Source organism: Anastrepha ludens, chromosome 6 (assembly GCF_028408465.1).
Source record: "Anastrepha ludens isolate Willacy chromosome 6, idAnaLude1.1, whole genome shotgun sequence".
Lineage (NCBI taxonomy): Eukaryota > Metazoa > Arthropoda > Insecta > Diptera > Tephritidae > Anastrepha > Anastrepha ludens.
This window is the reverse complement of record NC_071502.1, coordinates 26,805,017-26,818,680: the sequence shown is the minus strand read 5'-3', so window position 1 is coordinate 26,818,680 and position 13,664 is coordinate 26,805,017.

The following is a 13,664-nucleotide window of genomic DNA, read 5'->3' as shown; positions in this document are numbered from 1 at the left end:
TATTTGAAAACCCGTTATCTACCTGTAATCAAAAAAAAAAAAAAACTCCACCAGGAACCAGACCTCCGGCCATAATTTTTTGGCCTGTCGGGTAGTTTTCGATATACAGTAGACTCGGAGTAGGGGGAACCCCAGATTAAGAGAACTACTCGATCGATGGCACCACACAATTTCTTTATTTGAGTACTCTGTAGAGGCAACCTTCAATCTGATAAGTACCGAGTGGAGAGAACTTCGCAATTTCTGTGCAGTTTCAGTTATATTTTACATTCAAATCATTGGCGCATCAATATGTTCTGGCCAAATCGACCATATCACACAATAAAAACGGCAAAATGATACTTCTAAAGGCTTCGTGAACGTGCACTATAAAACGAAAATCTCTGAAGAAGGGTGGGTTTGCTAATATGGAAACTGAGCTTTATAAATGGTTCATCACGCAAAGAAGCCGACGCATTCAAATATCTAGTAGTCTTATGAAAGAAAAAGTTGAACAATTACTTGGAAGAATTTATGGAAATGGAAATAGCTTTAAAGTAAGTTCTGGCTTCATGGATTCAAGGAATTGGGCTGTTGAAAATTTGCAATGAAAAGTAAGAGATCAAGAAGCAGTGCCAGCGACGAAAAATGAGCAATTAAGGCATCTGAAGCCATTTAAATTTTTGATAAAGCAATCAACTGGACCGAGAACAATACCAACTGCAATTACAGTGCAAAAAACAATGGAAGCTAAGAAAAGCAAAGCAGTTACTACAGGTCTGGCACTCAAAGAGTAATTAAAAAGACCATAAATTTAGTTTCGAAAATTACTTTTATTCAATTCAAAGTAAAAAATGTATGAAAATAATACAAAATTAAGAATCAATTCACTTTTGCTTGATATGACCACCTTTTGCCTTGACTATGGCCTTGGGACTGTCTAGAAATTAATCGCAAGCTGTCCGAATGTGACTTGCAGGTATTTTGGCCCTCTCGCGGACAATGACTTTTTCAGCGCCACGAGACTGGTGAATCTTTTATTTCGGACCTTGCTATCCAAAATGGCCCAAGAGAATAATCCATCGGATTCGCGTCTGGTGAACTTGAGAGCAATTGTGTGGAGGTATGAAGTTCGGCCCGTTGTTTTTTAGACATTCTTCATTAACTCGAGCTTTGTGAGACGGTGTCGAGTTTTGTTGAAACGTCCATGGTTTTCCACCGAAATGGGTGTCTACCCACGGCTTCAAATCAACCTCCAGAATACTTTCACGATAATATTTCGCTTTTACCTTGACGCCAGTCTCGATGAAAATGATTGGAGGGCGCTCATCTGCGGTTACAGCGGCCCAAACCATTACCTATGGCGGGTGCTGCCTCGATGACTCAAAATCTCGTATGAACGGTCGGCCAAATAAACACTATCGTTTTGGGAGTTTACGAATTGCTCAATTTGAAAAACTTTTTCGTCAGGAACAACAATGTTCAGCAATTGACCGTTTTCGGCTAAGCGCAGCAACTCCTTCGCTCTCTCAAGTCTGACTTGTTGCTGCTTTGGTGTGAGATCATGCGCTTTTGGATCTTGTAAGGCTTGACTTTGAGATCATTTTTCAGTATGCGGCGGACGCTACGGTCAGATATTTTCAGTTCTTTCGCCATTTGATTGGCACTTCGTCGAGGATTTCGCTCAAGTCGCTTCTTCACTTTTTGAACCATTTCACGCGACCACCTCCATGACGTTTCGCGATACTACCAGTATCATTGAAATGAACAATGGTGCGATAAACAAAAACTGTATTTACTTTAAGGTGCTCAAGGTCACGAACAATCGCTGGTTTTGATTTTCCAGCCAAATATAATGCAATCACAATATTTGAAATCCTTTACTGATTTTCTTTTGGCGCGTTTACTCCCGGCAAAATGCTTCCGCGCGCCTGTAAACAATACTCTGGACTGTCATTTAGCCAAGTAACAGACAGCTAATGCTCGTGCATCAGCTGCACGAGTGGTCTTAAATTGGTTACATTTCGAGTGCCGGACCCTGTATATATATATATATATATGTAATTGGAGCTTAAACTGTTTATTGGGTTTTGGCCGAGCTCCTCCTCCTATTTGTGGCGTGCGTCCTTATGGTTTTCACAAATGGAGAGACCTACAGTTTCACGCAGCGTCCGAATGGCAGTTGGCTTAATATGAGCAGCTTTTTCATGGCAAAAATACGCCCGGAGGTTTGCTATTGCTTGCCGAGGGGCGGCGGCTTTGAGAAAAAACCTTTTCTATTATTCGATCTTTTATGCCCGGAGTATCGAACCAGGGTACTTCCGCAATTCATCTATTCTTGTTAACTATCCACCTTAAGTTTGACCACCCACCATAAATCAGCACTATTATCCGTTAGAATTCCATTAGAAAGTTGAATTCAATTAAAATATTCACTTTGAGTAATCGGTTTATCGAATTACTACTGTATGTATGTATATTAATGTGTAAGTGTGAGTGTATGTGAGTATTTACGCAAGTTAACCACTAAATCTATTAACGCAACTGTGTCGCTGTGTCGCTCCAGCAACTGTTTTTTAACGAGGTACAATGACTGAATGCCTCGATTACGTCAAAAGACGCAAACGCAGCCGACTGGAGGGTGTTAATAGCGAATGAAGACACTCTTTTAAATGCGCCTGCTTCCTTTCCTTATTCGCTTACAATTTGTTGCTGTTCGGGTGTTAATGTGTCGCACAAAATTAAAAGTGCAACATAATGTGGCATTAACGAGCACTCTCGCTGCGCGCTGCCATAATTAATGGCAAAATAATGTAAAACGTTAAACTTACTTAGATGAAATGGCAGCCGTGCTAGCAGCCTTTCATTGGCAACGAGGGCAATAAGTGCAACAAATAAGTTGAGCAATTGAAAATGTGCCAGGTTTAAATTTTAGAAGAATAAATGCGTTTTAATTTCCCACATGAACAAATAATCAAATGAAATACCTACCCGCAATTAAGTTGATGCTTGAAGAGAAGTCAAAGCCGCACGCTAATGGATTAACGGGAAAACAAATCCTTTCTGAAGCTTCATAACTTTGTTTTTTTTTTCGTAATATATACAGACATATATATGGGTATGTGTGTATGTGTATGTATATGTATGTTAGATATCGTACAGTGTACCGTGATTGTTTACAACGCATGCAAAATTTGCCATTTCTACACACATTTGCAAAATGTTTCAAATAGCGCAAGTTTGGTAGGTTGCTCAAAAAGTTTCAGGGTTCGATAAACAAAACACTTTGTTATTCAGGATAGTCTTCCTGAACATCAATACACTTGCTCCAACGAGATTCCATTTTATGAATTACATCCTTGAAGTGAGAATCTAGAAGGGCTGAAAAATACGCTTCCACAGACCTCACCTCACAGCCCTTGTTATGACCCCATCATTTGATGAAAAGCGCTTTCCACGCATCCATTTTTTTAGGTCTGGAAACAGCTGCAAGACGCTAGAGGCCAAAACTGGTGAATACGGTTCATGCTCCAACAATTCGAACTTTAATTCATGGATTGTAGCCATTGCCCAAATGCGCATGTGACACGGTCTCATTCTTCTTAAGTGGCGCGATAAGCGCTTACGCGATTTTGGGCGAGTTTAATAAAATGCGCCAGTCGTTTCTTTCTCGTGCTAACCAACGCCAGTTGGACACACAAAGTGAAGCCAAGCCCTTCTCCACCTGATCTTTCCAACGCAGAGGAGGCCTTCCTCTTCTTCAGCTGCCACCAGCTGGTTCGGCACCGAATACTTTCAGAGCCGGAGCGTTTGTATCCATTCGGATGACATAGACCAGCCAACGTAGCCGCTGGATCTTTATTCGCTGCACTATGTCCATGTTGTCGTAAAGCTCATACAGCTCATCGTTCCATCGCCTACGAAATTCACCGTTGCCAACGTGCAAAGGTTCAAAGATCTTCCGCAGAATATTTCTCTCAAACACTCCACGCGTCGCTTCATCGAATGTTTTGATCGTCCACGCTTCTGCGGAAGATGGTTCCATATGTAGAAATCCACGCAAGTGGGGAAAGCTACTGATCGCCATTCACTTGGGAGTGACCAGGACGATTCTTCTACACATGGTTAAAGTAGCTCACAACTTCCGGGATTAGCTCAAGTATTCTCTGGGTAACATCCGAGCACCCGTTCGGGAGTGAGCCAATGTGAGAAGGCGAAGCATCCCAGGATAGCTGGTTGCGTGCTGGGTTTGGGGCCCACCACTTGCCCCCCACTAAAAAGATGTACAAAACCTCGGATGAGACCCGGTGCATTGCCCTGATGAAAAAGAAATTTTTTCTTTTGAAAACTGGGTATTTTTCACGATTCTTTTTCTTCAACTGTTCTTAAAGGTTACAATAAAATTGAGAATTTATTGTTTTACCAGTTTTGCAAGTAATCCACAAAAAAATTTCGCTCTTTAGCCTCTTGTATTAATTTAGGATCATGGTGATAGGCACAAGTCTTATCCACAGTGATGAATCGGCGCACAAAATTAATTTATCAATTCTGAGCAAATTCAAATGCAATTTTACGAATATATAGAAGTCACAGGGAGCCATATCAGGTAATATGGTGAGTGATGGATGGTTAAAATACGATTTTTAGTCAAGAAATAAGCCGCAGGAGTGAATCGATGAGATGGTGCATTATCATGCAATAAGCGCCAGCTCCCTCCTTTGCGGTATTCAGGGCGAGTTTAACGAATGCGTTGCAACAACCGCTTCAAAACGCCAAGAAAGAAAATTGCATTGATGCTTTGGCCCGTTGGCACGAACTCCTTGTGGACAATTCCGTTGGAATCGTAAAAACAAATGAGCATCGACTAGATTTTTGACTTCTTCAAATGCGATTTATTGGGTGGTGGCTCGTCTGGGGCATTCCATTAGGCCCTTTGGCGCTTAGTTTCAGGTTTATGTTGGAAACCCACGTTTCGTCTTCGGTTACAATGTTGTAAAGGAAGTTCTCGTCCTTTCTCACCTCTTTAAAAAGGTTTTTCGAATGTTGAATTCTGAGCAATTTTTGGTCTTCAGTTAACTTTGGCGGAATGAAGCGTGCACAGACCTTTCGTTAGCCCAAATGATCAGTTAAAATGCGATAAATCGACATTTTGGAGATATTCAACTCCGATTCCATGAGTTTCGATGATAATTTTGGTTCATTTTTTGAATTTAAGAAGAATTTTGATGGAGTTTTCGGTGATTACTCATTTGTGTCGTCACAACCATCTCTGAAACGGGTAAACCACTCATGAACTCGGGCACGAGATAGACAATCATTGCCATACAATTTTTTCATCAATTCAAATGTTTCGGTAGAGGTTTTACCGATTTCAAAACAAAATTTGATATTAGGTTCGAGAGTCATTTTTGTACCGATGACACAAACATACTGACACTTTAGACGCAATAACTTCGCTTCCACTAAACCGAATGCCACCAAGCTTTCACTGGAAGTCAGCTAGAAATGTAACTTTCAACGCAGTATTTCATTAAAAAGATCGCGCAATAAAAAACATTTTTATGACGCCAGTATTGTTTATTTTGGACTTCACCTTGTAGATCTTTTTTGCAATTTCGTTTGGGTCCAGTCACAGAACAGGACCAGCTCATTTAAGACGCTGAAACTGGAAGGAAGTCGGCGATTCGAAAGTCGTTTAGCTCAGTAGTTTAGTTTTAGAAGTAGTTTAGCTCAGGCATTCATCGTTGTAACGTAGACGGTAGTTGAAGTGGTGTATCCCCACCGCTCAAAACATGCGCCGTAAAAACTTTCGCTCAAATAAGTTAAGCTTTTCTTCATCCGCCTTATGCATCTCCCAGGTTTCAGAAGCATAAGTAACGGGAGACCTAATTATTGTTTTATAGAGTTTCAGCTGCGTTCGCTTAGAAAGAAACGAAGAACCTTGCATAGCAGGAAAGAAAGGCCATGTTTCCGGTCTGGAGCCTCGGACTCACTTCTTGTTTGGCTACTGTGTCCGCAGCGATGATAGATCTAAGATATTTGAACGATGCCAGCCGCTCAGAAGTGTAACTGTCGATTAATATGGCAGAGTTATTCATTTCATTTCGAACTTTTTCAGTGCACAAAAATTTTGATTTTGATTCGTTTATGCGGAGGCCCAAGATCTTGGCTGCATTCTCAAGTTTTGGAAAACCCTTTTTCAAAGCTGTTGTACTCCTGCATATTATTGGGTTGACAACTAAGTAATTGAGGATTTCACTCATAGATGGCTTCAGTTGAATTTTTAGGTTTGCAGACGTAGTACAAAGGTACAGGGTTTGATTGAAAAGTAATGAGCCTATCCGCGCGGAGCGTCTGCCAAGCGATCAACCGAATCGGTCGGTGGGGGAAAATGATCGTTGGACCTTCGCCTTCCATTAGAAACGGGTTCCAGTTCGCTGGCAAGAGCGGTGCAGTCAACATCGCTCCGCGCGTGAAAGCTGTTTTAAAAGTGTATAAGGATTTTGCAGTGGCGAAAATGCAGCGATCGTTGGAGCAACGGTACTCGATCAAATTTTGCGTAAAGCTAAACAAAACGAGTACCGAAACCATTGGGCTACTCAAGGAGGCTTACGGGGACCAATCTCTGTCCAGTGCCCAGGTAAAACGGTGGCACAAGTCGTTCAAGGAAGGCCGGGAGGACGTCGAAGACGAACAGCGATCTGGAAGGCCTTCATCACGACAATGCGCCGGTGCACACCGCCTTTCTCTGCACCTCTGCATTGGCGAAGGTGGGGGTTCCGGTGCTTCCCCACCCTCCCTACAGCCTAGACCTGTCCCCTATGGACTTCTTCTTTTCCCGCGCCTGAAAAGAAAGCTGAACGGGAGGCGTTTCGACTCCATCGAGGCGATCCAAAAAACTGTGACAGCCGAATTGAACGCGATTCCGGCGGATGAGTTTAAAAAATGTTTCCTGCTGTGGGAGGACCGCTACCAGCGGTGTATTGACGCTCAAGGGTCCTATTTTTGTTGTATAAGCCAAAAGGTTTACTTTTCAATCATAGGGTTTTTGTTATTTGATAGGGTTTTGATAGGCAATTCAGCTGTCAATCAGTAAAAAGAGTTATTGATCGGTTGCGTAGTTTTCGTTTGGCGTTCGTTGAAAAATGGAAAGTCAAAAGGAACATTTTCGTCATATTTGTACTTTTTTATTTCCGCAAAGGGGAAGCCGCATCGCAAGCTCATAAAAAGTTATGTGCTGTTTATGGTGACGAAGCCTTAAAAGAACGGCACTGCCAAAATTGGTTTGCCAAATTTCGTTCTGGTGATTTTTCTCTCAAAGAGGAAAAACGCTCTGGTCGTTCAATTGAAGTTGATGACGCCCTAATCAAAACAATTATCGACTCGTCGATCGTCGTGAGATTGCAGAGAAGCTTCATGTATCACTTACATGCATTGAAAATCACTTAAAACAACTTGGCTATGTTTAAAAACTCGATACATGGGTTCCTCACGAACTGAAAGAAACGCACCTAACGCAACGCATTAACAGCTGCGATTTGCTAAAGAAACGTAATGACAATGATCCATTTTTAAAACGACTGATAACTGGCGATGGAAAATGGGTTGTTTACAACAAAGACCGTGGAGCAGGCATGGTGAACCAACTCAAACAACATCAAAAGCTGATATTCATCAAGAGAAGGTTTTGTTATCCGTTTCGTGGGATTACAAAGGAATTCACTACTTTGAACTCTTATCGCCCAACCGAAGAATCAATTCTGATGTCTACATTGAACAACTAACGAAATTTAACAATGCAGTTGATGAAAAGCGACCCGAATTGACAAATCGAAAAAGTAGTTTGTTCCATGAACGTTCTTTAGTTCTATGAAAAAATTGTCTTTGATTTTATAAAAAAAAAAAATCCGCAATAGCTAGGATTTGCGCTGATTTTATCATTTTAGTACCGTTCAGGCATTCACCACACATCCGGGTAATCGTATCCAGGGAGCTTTGGATGTCCGATACATTTACTCATACATATAATTGTATTCATAAATTTGCGAAAATGTTTATATTGAAAAAAGTTTCGGTTTTGCACACTGCCAAGCAGTTATTGGCATGAACAGACAGGAATGAAACCAACAAAGCATCAAATGAAACAAATTAACGAAGTGTCGCAATGAGCTGCTGCTGCTGGCAAAGAGCAACTGGATCTTCCAAATGCAGCAAATCAATTTATGCAGCTTTGCGCTACAAGAACACAATACAAACATGCGCACACACACACATATACACATTCAAACATACATACATACATACATACATATATACGTTGGATACTAGCATATGCATAAATGTACAAATGTATGCGCGCTTGGAGGCGTGTCACAACATAAAACAGTGTGGTGCGTGACACGCAGCGAAATACAATAATAACAACACAACACCCAAAGCCAGCCGAGGGTTGTTGATGGTTGACGCAAATTTGTTGCCAGCCCAAATGGCTTAGCGAAAATGTTGTTCACTTTACTGGCAATGCAATAGCAACTACAACAAAAACAACATTTACAACTACAACAAAAACAACATTTCTAAATTTTTAGTCAAAGAGCGATTTAAAAACATAACAAAAGGCAATTTGCCGCATTTAAACGACACTTTACTTATAATTTTGTACGCACGACAAAGAAATCAGGGGCAACCAAAGTAATCTTTTAATTCCATTGAATTGAAAATGTGTACGTATGTGTGTATGCATGAACGGGTGCAGGTATATGTAACTCCCTTGCGCCGGGCACTCTGGCAAGCGCTCGCTCAAAACATAATTCATTACGCAGCTAATAAGTCAACCTCAATCGCTTATAAGCCACTGTTAGCTGCCGCAGACTCCTTTCAAATCGTCCTGTGAAAAAGCATTGCCACAGCCGCTGAGTAGGTACAGCGTAAATCGCCCCCTTTTGCCGTTTAGCCGCATTCGATTAATCGTCTCAGTTTGGCAGTTAGCATCGTTTTTGGGGCGTGACACGTGAGACACCTGGAGTGATTGTTTGCTGATGCTGTAAATGAGAACCTGAATGTCATGTATAAGTAAAAGTGTATGTAAATGCATACCCAGTCGGAAAAGGTGTTGTATATGCCCCGCTACAAAGTAATAAAATCCCCGCTTATTGAAAAGTTTTCGCTTTTTATTTATGTATTTTATGTATGTTTCTTTTTATGAAAACATAGTTCATTGTATAACAAAGACTCTAACGATCCAAGCTTTAAAATTTTTGCTAGATTTATAAAAATTTTACAAATTTTCATCAAAATTTCAAACTCTTTAATAAGAATAAAAAAAAAATTTTAATAATTTGAGTACGCAATTATAATAAATGCAGATTTTTTTCTTCTTACGGAGAAAATGCACAACATCGTCATGCAAAAAATGTATCAAAAGTCAACGAAAATTTTGAGGCGCTTCAAACTTGCACTTTTTTTGGTATTTCGGCCGACCTCTTCCTCCTATTTTTGGTATGCGTCTTTGATGTTGTTCCACAAATGGAGGGCCTTACAGTTTCAAGCTGACTCCGAACGGCAGATATTTTTTATGAGGAGCTTTTTCATGGCAGAAATATACTCGGAGGCTTGCCAATGCCTGCCGAGGGGCGACCACTATTAGAAAAATGTTTTTCTTCATTTTGGTGTTTCACCGAGATTTGAACCTACGTCCTCTCTGAATTCCGAATGGCAATCACGCTCCAACCCATTGGGCTACGGTGGTCAAGGCCACGATCGTCATGTGTAAAAATTGCGATTGCGTATATATAATTTTCTGTGAGGTTGAAGAAATTCTAAGCTAAATTTATTCTTCCATTAATTCCAGGCTTTCCCTACAGGGTGCATACACCCTATGCTGTATTACTATCATGCAGATACTTATTTTTCAACCACTTCCGTAGGCACTGCGATGCCTCACTAATCGTTAGTTTTGTTTGTGTTTTTTTTTTTTCTTTTTGTTGGCTCTCCAAATTGTGAATTGCTACAATTTGGTGCGTTAAATTACACCATTCGTCATGGACTTTCGATGTGTGAAATTGACAGTTGACTTTTCTGTTCTCACTTTCCACTTACTCACTAATTCACACGCACCAACGTCAATTTGTTGGGTTATTTACTTGCACTTGAAATCGATGTTCACCGACTAGTTGGATAAAAGTGTAATGCGCGTGATAAATTTTATAAATTTCCTACTTAATTGGTGCAATGAATGATGTGAATTGAAGCAGTTGTTTGGCAAAAGCTCTGCATAAGACTCTTCCAATTTCTATATCGAACTCAGCAATTCTCTTCTGCAATGTTAGAGTTCAAAGATTTGCAGAGCACCTAAGAGAGCAGTTTAGTTTCACCTTTCGCTTGAAATAATATTATTTAGGTCACAGAACGCAGGAAATAAATACAGTCTCTAGTATAAGAAAAATATCAAAATTTTGTTTTGCCGCACCTGAGACAAATGCACAGTCAGCTTCTGGGGAAATTAGGGGCGGCGAAAACGTCTGTGACTTCAGTGGCAGTGATCAAATTGCAATGAACCATATCACCTTGCCTCTGATGCTGAAAAGGCGATGTAGCGACAAATTTGGATACAAAGGGTAACAAATACTCGCACAGTACCCACTCAGTTTTAGGAAAACTCGCTTAAATGCACATTCGAAATTTCAAACACATGAGATTTCATTCTTTTGCCCTCATCAAACCTGGATTTTTAATGAATTTCCTTCGGTATTGTTTTGAAAAAATGTGGCATGCTCTAAGTTCTCACTGTTTTTTTGATGAAAATACCACTTTACTCTGGAAAAATTGTTACAAGTGAATCATTGAGAGTTTTGCACATCGCTGGCTACTACTTTTTCCCATCTTTCTGGTAGATCTCGTATATCGTCGCGGTAAAACTGTTCATCTTTTGAGGCTATCTACGGATCAAGCCATTTTTTATGTCTTCATATGAATAGAACTGCTGTTCAGCTAGACCATGTGCCATCGATCGGAACAGGTGATAATCGGACGGCGCAATATCTGGAGAATATGGCGGGTGGTGTAGGATTTCCCATTTCAGTGTTGCCAGGTAGGTTTTAACGGGTTTGGCAACGTGAGGCCGAGCGTTGTCATGCTGTAGAATCACTTTTTCATGCCTCTCTGCCTATTGCGGCCGCTTCTCGCGCAGTGCTCGGCTCAATCGCATCAATTGAAGTCGATACCGATCCTCAGTGATGGTTTCGCTTGGTTTTAACAGTTCATAATAAATAACACCAACTTAGTCGCACCAAATGAATATTCGGCCGAGGCGATGACGTAGAAGCATGACCGGGCAGTCGCCATGACTTTCTTTTCTTTGTATTGCTGTAATGAATCCATTTTTCATCACCCGTTACAATGCGATGAAGAAAACCCTTCCTTTTTGCCGCTGAGGCAGTTGTTCACAGCCGAAAAAACGACGTTCAACATCCCTTGGTTTGAACTCATAAGGAACCCAAGCCCCCTGTTTCTGAATCATTCCCAAAGCATACAATCGCTTGGAAATGGATTGGCGGGTAACTCCTAATACTGAATCAAGCTCTTCTTGCGTTTGACACGGAGCCTCATTGAGCAATGTCTCCAGTTCTGCTTGTTCGAAGGTTTTTGACCTTTCTCCACGCGGAGGATCGTAAACATTAAAATCACCGTCTTTGAAGCGACGGAACCAATCTCGGCACGTTTTTTCACTTAAAGCAGCTTGTCCATAAGCTTTTTGTAGCTCTCGATGCGTTTCAGCTGCCGTTTTTTTCGAATGAAAGAGGAAAATCAACACTTCCCGCAAATGACGATTATTCGGCACAAAATCAGACATTTCCACAAAACCAAAAGTATATGATACCAAAATAAAATCACTGATGTGTCGAAGCAGTTTGTTTACCATGTGTCTAAGCTTGGTTTATGATGTTTAGGTTATGTTAGAATCGACTAGTACACACTGTTGGCGGCATCTATTGACAAACAGCGGGAACTTAGTTGCGCACCTACTAAATAATTTAAGGCCGAAATTTTGGTCAAAAATCGTTTTTTTTTTTTTGAATAACCGCCATTTTGTCAAAAAATGTATTTTACTTATTACTTCGACTAATTACTAGATTTAACATTACTTTAACAAAATCTGTTTGGTTTTTTAATTTTAGAGGATCCAGTTCAGAGATATAGTGTCCCGCAAAACGACTTTTTTGAAGGAGCTCCCGGAGATCAGCTGTAGCTCCTTTCCAATACTAAGTCGTTTTCTAATACTTAAAATACAGTTAAAAGATAACATAATATGCGTACAAATTTTTAGATCAATAAGTTGAAAAGTTTTATCAGAAAAAACTCTGAATAATTCGCTTTTTTCCCTCAAGTCTGGCCAGCCCTTTTTCGCCTTTGGACGTGAATTTAACATTTTTTTCTTATAGTTAACGACTTGAGCTTCCAGGTAGCTTCCTAAAATTTATTTTTTTATCGATTAATGGATAGAACCTTTTAAAAAGTATACTCGAATAGGACGAAAAAAGGATTTAAAAAGTTACACCTTCGGTTGGGCACCTCGGGTCTCACTGAAATAATGACGAATGCATTGTGCGAGAAATGTGTTTTTTTTCATTTCCGATGGAATGCAGCATTTGTTGGATCCTATGGTGCCAACTAATGCAAAGTTTTGTATTTGCAAGCCCATCAACTGGCTTAGAGAAAGTGATGTGAGACGAAATTTTCTGACGACTTTATCGAACACATGGGTCCTTGCAAAAATCGAAAAGTGTATGAATAATACAGCTGTTATTTCTCAATTTATTACTCGTTGGCTATGACATAATTTTTCAACAAACCTTTCATTACTATCCCTGGGAATACGAGTATTGTAGTCAAACAATCAACCGAAGCCGATACAGTCACAGAGAGGTTGTCGTTTTTGTCTACAAGGAGGCGAAAATCTTCGTCGAAAATCTCGTTTGACAAACAGCGGGAACTTAGTTGCGCACCTAATATATATATATATATATACAAGTTCCTATCGTTCTGTTAATGAGCAAAGGGCCGTAATAAGTTATTTCCAAGCTGTCCTGTCGTTTACATGAGTTTTGTTCTCGTTCCAACTTAGCTAGAGATTCTCTATTTCGATTTTCAGTTGCCTGCTCCGGTATGAGCTGGTCTTCCTCCACGTCTGCTGCTGCGTGTAATGGCTCGCCTAGCGATTTCATCGGGTGGTTTGAGTAGGATGTGGCCTATCCAATTCCACTTACGTTTTACAATTTACGAATTAATCGGTTGTTGTTGTGTCAAATGCCACAGATAGTCATTTGTTACTGTATTGGGCCAGGAGATTTTGATGGTTTGGCGAAGGCACTTATTGACATACACTCTTTTGATGATACATTCCAAGTGAAGCCAACCTGGTCTTTCCAAGACAGAGGAGGCCGCCTTCTACCTCTGCTACGACTAGCTGGTACTGCATCGAATACTTTCAGAGCCGGAGCGTTTGTATCCATTCGGATGACATAGACCAGCCAACGTAACCGCTGGATCTTTATTCGCTGCGCTATGTCTATGTCGTCGTAAAGCTCATACAGCTCATCGTTCCATCGCCTGGTATATTCGCGGTTGCCAACGTGCAAAGGTTAAAAAATCTTGCGCAGAATCTTTCTCTCAAACACTCCAAGCGT